Here is an 8,413-nt window from a genome sequence, read left to right as displayed (position 1 = left end):
TATGTGCCGTCGAGTCGGCCCTGACTCATAGCGACCCCTCCTTGGGTTTCCGAGGCAGTATCACTACGGAAGTAGGATTGCCCAATCTTCCTTCCGAGGAGTGGCTGGTGGGTTTGAACCGCCAGCTTTCTGGTTAGCAGACAAGTGCTTTAGCCACTATGCTACCAGAGCTCCTATAATATATATTATATATCATATATAATATAATATATATAATGTATAATATATATTGCATTATATATATATATATTGTTTTGTACACACTGGCCTTCTTGCTTGTCTGCCTGTTATAAAGTACTACATACTACATGGAGTCCATAGGTGATGCAATTGGTTAATGCTGCTAATCAAAAAGTTTGAGGTTTGAGTTCACCCAGAGGTTCTTTGGAAGAAAGATCTAGCAGACTAATTCCAAACAATCAGTCGTTGGCAACCCTACTGAGCACACTTCTATTCTGACACACATAGAGTCACCATGAGTTGAAATAGACTTAACAGCAGTGGGTTTACATACTACATGCTATGAGTATACATCTCGTACAAGGACAAGTAGACAAGGTGCCAGTCCTCGAAAAGCTAACTGTAGAGTCAGAAGAGTAGTATACAATCATGTAAAACAGTAACCAGTTGTGAAATAGGATAAAATAAATGAAAGAATGGAGATTTATGCACAGAGCTAAGATAGAAAAAAGGAGCCCTGGTGGCAAAACTCACCCACCAGTTCTGCAGGGGAAAGACCTAGCGATCTGCTTCCATAAAGATTATAGCCTTGAAAACCCTATGAGACAGCTCTACTCTGTTGCATGGGATTGCTATGAGTCAGAACTTGACTCTATGGTACCCAACAACAACAACAAAAGGGCAAAGAGACAGGAGTGATGGTCAGTCCGAATTGAAGGGAGGTTTACTACAGCACCACCAGACAGTGTACAGGCCCCAGGTCCAAACACACACAACAGAAAATTGAGAAAAGTAAGACTCAAAATGATATGAATTAAGTAATAAAATATATGTGAAAGTTCCTGGCACATAGTTTCTCTTATTGCTAGCAGCAGTTGGCATTTGAGTTGAGCTTTGAAGGACAAAACCACTTTAAAATGGGGAGAAAGGTGTTCCAGGCTGAGGAAAAAGCATGGAGACAAAGACTTGACAGATGTTGGTGGTGTGCTTCCAGAGAATGGTGTTTGGAGAGAGAACACAGAAGATGGAAAGTTATGTTAGAGAAAAAGCACAAGGAGCTTTGCATAACATGCTGAGGAGTTGGGAGGAAATGAAGAAAAAGTTGGTTATTTTACATCCCCTTTTAGATGTATCATCTTTTTTCTGGTACATCTGAGCTGGGCAAAAATTACCAAAGGAGAATAAGGAAATTGACATGCTGCAATAAACAAAGACTTTTTTTGTGGTGCCCAGTAATGAATTGTGACACAGACCATCTCCTACTAGCACCTCCACCTCTTTCACATATCCCCAACACAGCATGCCCAACTCCAGTATCCCAACCTCCACCACGGTCAGTCTCCCTCTGACTCACTTCTGCTTCTCTCTTCCACTTTTAATGACCCTTGTGATTACGTTGGGTCCAGGATATTCCAAAATAATCTTCTTATCTGCTGAGCAGCAGCCTTAATTTGATCCTGTAAATTTAATTCCTCTTTGTCATGTAAGGTATCATATTCACAGGTTCTGGGGATTAGGATGTGGACACTTTTTCAGGGGAGGAAGCTGCCACTGTTTTGTCTACCACACCCTTAATCACTGTACTCAGAAAGTCACCATTACATTTTATAACTTTCTAGTCTTTTTAAAGTTTGTATATATATATAATGTGTATATATTTTTTATGTGTATATATATATATATAATATGTATAAATATATATATAATATGTGTGTATATATATATAATATGTATATTATATATATTATATATATATAATCTAAATAGGTTGTTCCCCACTTTAAAGTTCATGTGGGGAATAGAGTCTTCTGAATAACTGTAGACAAGTAGGTCATACACTTTTAACTCAGCTAATAATCAACAAAACAAAACAATTCCAAACTCATTGCTGTTGAACCAATTCTGACTCATAGTAAAACTGCCCCATAGGTTGTCCAAGACCTAAATCTTTATGAAAGCAGACTGCCACATCTTTCACCCACAGAGCAGCTGGTGCTTTCAAACTGCAGACCTTTCTGTTACCAGCTGATTGCTGTATTAGAGCTTAAATTCTAAAGCACTTAGGTTTGTGGAAAGTAGTGGTCTGCACTTGGAGCCTTAACTCCATTTTGAGTCTTGACATAAGTGTAGATGCCAGTTGAGTTCTTTCTGACTTTCAATACTGTGGTTGTGCTCAGGGAGAGTGTGGCTGAAAGTAGATTATGGTCACACAAAGAACTAGGGAACTAGCTTGAGTGTGTATCCTTTTCTAATTTAAATTAAGGTATTGTTTGGTAGTCACCTTGTGGCTGCATGGGCATGAGTCATATCTGGACCACGACCTAGCCAGGTAGTCAACCCAGAACCAATCCTGTAACCCTTTTTAATCTTCAATTATGTACATATCCCAATCATGTTCCCCACCCCTCCCCCTTTTATAGTCCCACCTGCAACAGTGATGAATCAGTCTGCCACCAATCTTGATTTTGTGATCTGCTTCCATAAAGATTACAGCCTTGAAAACCCTATGAGACAGCTCTACTTTGTTTTCAATCATATATTTCAACTAAAGAGAGCAATAGAATCTAACTCAGCTAGCCTTCTGGTTAGCTCCATGGCTGTGAATCAGTGGACTCTATTTAGCTATGTATATGCTGTGTACATGCTGATGGTTTCCCTCATCCTAGACGATTGCCTTTGTCCTATCCAAGTCTTAATAAAAGTGTCTCTATTGAACTTGTTTGAATCGGGATCTGTTTTCCTCTATGACAGCTCTTAACCGCTGCACTACCAAAACAAAAAAAAAAAACCAAACTCACTGCCATTGAGTCAATTCCAACTCATAGCGATCCTCTTCGGATTTCCGAGGTGGTAAATCTTTACGGAAGTAGATTGCCCAGTCTTCCTTCTGCGGAGTGGCTGGTGGGTTTGAGCAGCCCGCCTTCTGGTTAACAGTCAAATGCCTTAGGCACTACACCACCAAAGCTCCTTGCTGCATTACCAGGGCTCTTTAATAATCAACAAATTTATTCTGAATATAGTAAGTGGAAAGTGAATAGTCAATTAAGGTGCTCCTACTCATTTCATCTTTCCATTCAGGCACCAGTGGAAGTGATGAGGTTGTATTAGTGTGTGTTGACTCATGAGTTGATTGAACTTGGCTACAAAGTTTGAAAACCTTTCCAGGAAAGATCAGAAGTGTCCAGTGAAAATAAGAGCCATAGCAGTCATGAAGCCCAGATAGAGCCACATTTGTAACACAATATTGTTGCAGGGTTGCTTCAGCCTACTATAAAAAAGAAGAGAATTTATTTACATATTAGAATATTCATACTCTGTAATATGTGGGAACTCTAGTGACATAGTGCCCAAGGCATTTGACTGCTGACCAGAAGACTGGAGGTTCAAACCCACTAGCCATTCCTCAGAAGCAATGTTGAGCAATCTACTTCCATAGAGATATCGCCTTGGAAACCCAAGGAAGGGTCACTATGAGTCAGATCCAACTTGAATTAGAATATGTAATATTTGTCTTGACTAGGCTCTGTTTCCTTCCTCCTGCCATGTTCTAAGATTACACAAATGTAAAGAATATTATATTTGATATCAGATATATTTTCTCCTGTCAGGTCATTCATGAGTCATTATGAAAAACTTTTATAGGATTATCTTCAGGGACTCTTCTGTAGGTAGAAAGTAGAAAGCTTGGAAGAAATTTCAAAACAGCAATATCTGTTTGAGTGATCAAGAACAATCAAGAAAACCCTTTGGAGTTTACTTGAATAACTTAATTATAACTGAAAGGATATACTGTTTATTTATAGATAGCCCTTCCTTCAAATGGGAGTTCTGGTAGCATAGTACCTAAGGAATTTCACTGCTAACCAGAAGGTTGGCGGTTCAACCCCACCAGCCACTCCTCAGAAGGAAGATTGGGCTATCTATTTCCATAGAGATACTGCCTCAGAAACCCAAGCAGGGGTCACTACGAGTCGGATGCAGATGCGACTTGACGGCAGTGAGTTTGGTTTTTTGGTTTGGTTTCCCTCAACTACTTCTAATCACTGAATTACCATATTATCTCTTAAAAGACAGATAAGAAGAGACATTTTGAATTTATCCGAATAAGGGACAAGGGTCTCTCATCTCAACTTTCCTCATATTTCTTTTCTATTTTTCTCAACTCTTAAGACTCCAAATCCCAAACTGGTGAGAAAAGGAGCAGCAAATAAGGCCAGAGAAGGGGTGATTCATAAGAAGAATCACTCATTCCTAACTCCAAACTCTTCTTCAGAGATGAAAACTTGTGGATGTTTAAATCTGATGTAACCTGGGGCCTCCTGTCCTTTGAGATCTAGATAAAACAAAATCAATTCCTCAGTGCCAAGGTAGTGGATGATTTCTACAAATTCCTAGACAATCTACATCCTCTGGCTCAAAATGGCTATTGCCTACTTTATGTATTATTTTAGTGTCTAATGTATTTTGCTTGTGTTTGGCAGTGCATTGACTCAACTATCGCATTCAGGCTCTTTTTGACTTTTTACACACACACACCACCACCATCGCCACCACCACCACCACCAGGACCACCATTCCTAGGAGGCAGTTTACATGGTAAATGGACTTTATTAAATATTTGAGCAAGATGGAAGTGACCACCTCATTATTTTAACAGGATTATATTAGGCCTAAGATGGAATAACTTATGATAAGCCCCATGTCAGCAAAACAAAAGCTTGTTAGTTTTGTTTCCTGTGTTAAAACAAAAATCGTATTAAGCCAATAATAGAAATTGACTGAAGTTTAATATATGATTTGCAAATCAAGGTAACGTTTTGACTAAATCCTTTGCTTTCCAGTGGATTTGAACTCATAGCGACCCTCATTGAATTTTTGAGGCAGTAAATCTTTATGGAAGTAGATTGCCCCATCTTCCTTCCCCAGAGTGGCTGGTGGGTTTGAACCACCCACCTTCTGGTTAGCTGTCAAATGCTTAGTCACTGAGCCACCAAACTAGGCAGTCAAAAATGTTCCAAAGAAGAAAGAACTTCCAAAGATTCTGATGTTATCAACATTGCCATGGAAACAGGGTCAGAACAGTGTGTACATACAAATGATTTACTCCAAAACATAGTTTCTAGCCTGACCTTGGAGTTTCTGTTTCTCCAAATGAGATTCTTCAAAAGAGCACAATGCCTAAGGCAAAACAGTCTTTTCTAATTGTTTGACTTAGAGGTGACTTTAGGAGCTCTGGTGGCACAGTGGTTAAGGCATTTGAACCCACCACCTGCTCCACGGAAGAAAGACGAGGCAGCTGGCTTCCATAAAGATTTACAGCCTTGGGAATCCTATGGGGCAGTAGTACTTTGTCCTATAATGTTGCTGTGAGTTGGAGTTGACTCAATGGCAGTGAGTTTTTAGGAGACCAGTATTCTGAAGGTTCAATGCTCAAAGACATTAACCTCCATGGAACACAGAAATCTGGATTTCATGAGAATTGAAACTTTTTGTTTCTCAACTGTAAATGCCTGACCTTCCCAGCAACGGAAGAGCAAATCAATTGATTCTCCTAGAAAGGGAAACATAAGGTAGCCAATTGAGACTCGCTTGCTCAGTTTAACTTAGTTCAAAATTTCCCCTTGATCCCAAATAAGGAAGGAAAATGCTCACCAGCCCATTTGATATTTGCTTGATACAGCTTCCTTGTCCCTTTGTGTCTGTGCTTACAAAAACCCTTTTGTTTTGTACCACCACCCTTGGAACTGACTTCCAGACCAGACCTTCCTCAATAAATGATTACAAAAAATAAAATAAAGCTAATGAGTTTGTGCACAAATTTAATATTGTGGAAATTTAAATTTTGAACAAAGGGAATTTTCGCTTGCTTCTTCATCTCACCTGGTGCCCTAGCTTCACATCAACTGGGCTCCTCTTTGAGGCAAAATAAATTCTTTTGTTTTGTCATGCAGTACTCTGCTACTTGCCTACTCCAAGTGGAATTTGGGTGCAAGCTGTTAAGATGAAAATGTTTTTGTAATTTATTTTCAAATTCCAGTATTTTCAGCACTTAGAAGATTAGTATTTTCTTTTATTTGACAAGTATTTATTCCAAGCTTATTTTTTATCAGATGTTATTGTCTGAGCTGGGAGCAAGACACAGCATTGGCCCTTATACAGCTCAGCCTTGTGCAGGAGAAATATTTTAAACAAATAATGATGATATGAATAATTTATTAATAATTATGTAAATGTCACAGTACTCTCTGGAAGGGTGTGGTAGCAGTAGAAAGGGGTGAGGAGTGAAGGCAGTTTTCCTTGATGACATTTAATTTGCTTGTGGTGAGAAAAGTCTGGTTTACTTCTAGGCCAATGTTCTCTACTCTGCAAAGTTTGCCCCTCAAGAAACAACTAAAAATAGGAAGAACAGCTCTTGGCTTTTGGCTTGGGGGAGGTCTGAAAAACAAACAAACAAACAAACACATCCACTACCGTCAAATTGATTTTGACTCAAATTGATCTCGACTCATAGCGGCCCCCATTGGGTTTCCAAGACTGTAAATCTTCTCAGAAATAGATTATCTTCTCTTCCTCCCATGGAGCAGCTGGTGGGTTTGAACTGCCAAACTTCTGGTTAGCAGCTAAATGTCTTACTCACACCAGGAGGCCTAGGTGCAATTTTTTCAGTTGTCTGCATCCAGCTTCATCTGACACCACCTACCTCCACCATGTGGCTCAAGTTCTACCCCAGTGAGATCAAAGTCATCTACCCGAGGTACACTAGTGTGAAAATTAGTGTGACATCAGCCCTGGTCCCACAGGTTGGCCTCCAGGTCTGTCTCCAAAAAAGATGGTAATGACATTGCCAACACAACTGGTGACTGGCAGGGTCTAAGGATTATGGTACGTGAAAATGACTATTCAGAACAGACAGGCCCAGAACGAGATCCTTCAGCTTCTGCCCTGATCATCAAAGCCTCAAGGAACCACCAGAGATAGAAAGAAACAGAACAATACTAAACATAGTCGAAATACCACTTTTGATTAGACTGTAAACATTGCCTAACAAATGTGGCACTATCTCTAGCCAGAGAATTCTCTGAAACTATTAAAACAGACCCATAGTGACCCCCATTGGGTTTCTGAGGTGGTAAATAGTTTTGGAAGTAGATTGCCCCATCTTCCTTCTGCAGAGCAGCTGGTGGGTTAGAATCGCCAACCGTCTGGATTGCAGTCAAATGCCTTAGGCACTGTACCACAAGAGCTTAAAACAGGTCCTAGAGACTGCCCAATCTGTGGGCTACAATGTTGATGGCCACCAACCTCATGACATCATAGATGACATGAACAAAGGGTACAATGTCCAGCTAGCTAAGAACTATAAAGGAAAATATTTCAATAAAAGATCATTTGATAAAATAGAAAGGTCAACATTTGTTGAGTTTTTGTCCTAATTTCAACAAACATTTGTCGAGGGTCTTCTACATGCCTTGCACTGTGTTAAGAGCTCATGATGGCGCTTAGTGAGTGTGACAGAAAATATACAAAAACAAAGACTTTTGATGTTTTAGACTGTGAAGAGTATTCTGAAGTAAATGAAAAAGGGTGAAGTCATAGAGAGCAGCAGGGTTTTATTCAGAAGAGCAAAATGAAGTTTTCTGTAAGGGAGTGACTTATGTTTTCAAAGATCATTCTGGGTACAGGGTAGAGAATAGATTGTTTATCACAGACTTTTATAAAAATCACCTAAACATTTATGGATGCAGAATTTGTTAAGTCAACTATGGTATACACATGCAATGGAATACTATAAAGCCATTAAAAACGGTGTCACATATATGTATTGATATGGAAAAATGTCCATGTAGTTGAAGAAAAGTCAGGTTACAATATAATGTATGCATTTTGCTTTGAAAGTCTGGAAGGACATAGGCAAAATTATTCATAGTGTTTATCTCTGGGTGATGGCTCTGTAGAAAATTTTCTTCCTTTTTGCTTACCTCATTTCCTAGTTTTTCTACTTGAGTAATAAAATTGTTGTCAAGTCGATTCCAACTCCTAGAAACCCTATAGGACAGAGTAGAACTGTCCCAAAACATTTCCAAGACTGTGGAAGATAGGGCAATCTACTTCCGTTAGGATTTACTGCCTTGGAAACCCAATGGGGGTCACTATGAGTCGGAATAAACTTGATGGCAGCGAGTTTGAGTTTTTTTTTTTTGGTAAACCTTTATGGAACCAGGCTATGACATCT

General features: G+C 39.4%; 1 pseudogene; it reads left to right on the top strand.

Moving 5' to 3' along the window:
* The first annotated feature begins 6,826 nt into the window (after positions 1 to 6,826).
* On the top strand, positions 6,827 to 7,613 carry LOC122150828 (annotated as a pseudogene).
* Positions 7,614 to 8,413: the final 800 nt, after the last annotated feature.

Source organism: Orycteropus afer, unplaced genomic scaffold (assembly GCF_000298275.1).
Source record: "Orycteropus afer afer isolate SDZICR_OR568_19922 unplaced genomic scaffold, OryAfe1.0 scaffold00252, whole genome shotgun sequence".
NCBI classification, from domain to species: domain Eukaryota; kingdom Metazoa; phylum Chordata; class Mammalia; order Tubulidentata; family Orycteropodidae; genus Orycteropus; species Orycteropus afer.
The sequence above is the reverse complement of the archived record's forward strand: the minus strand, read 5'-3'. Positions and strand labels throughout refer to the sequence as shown.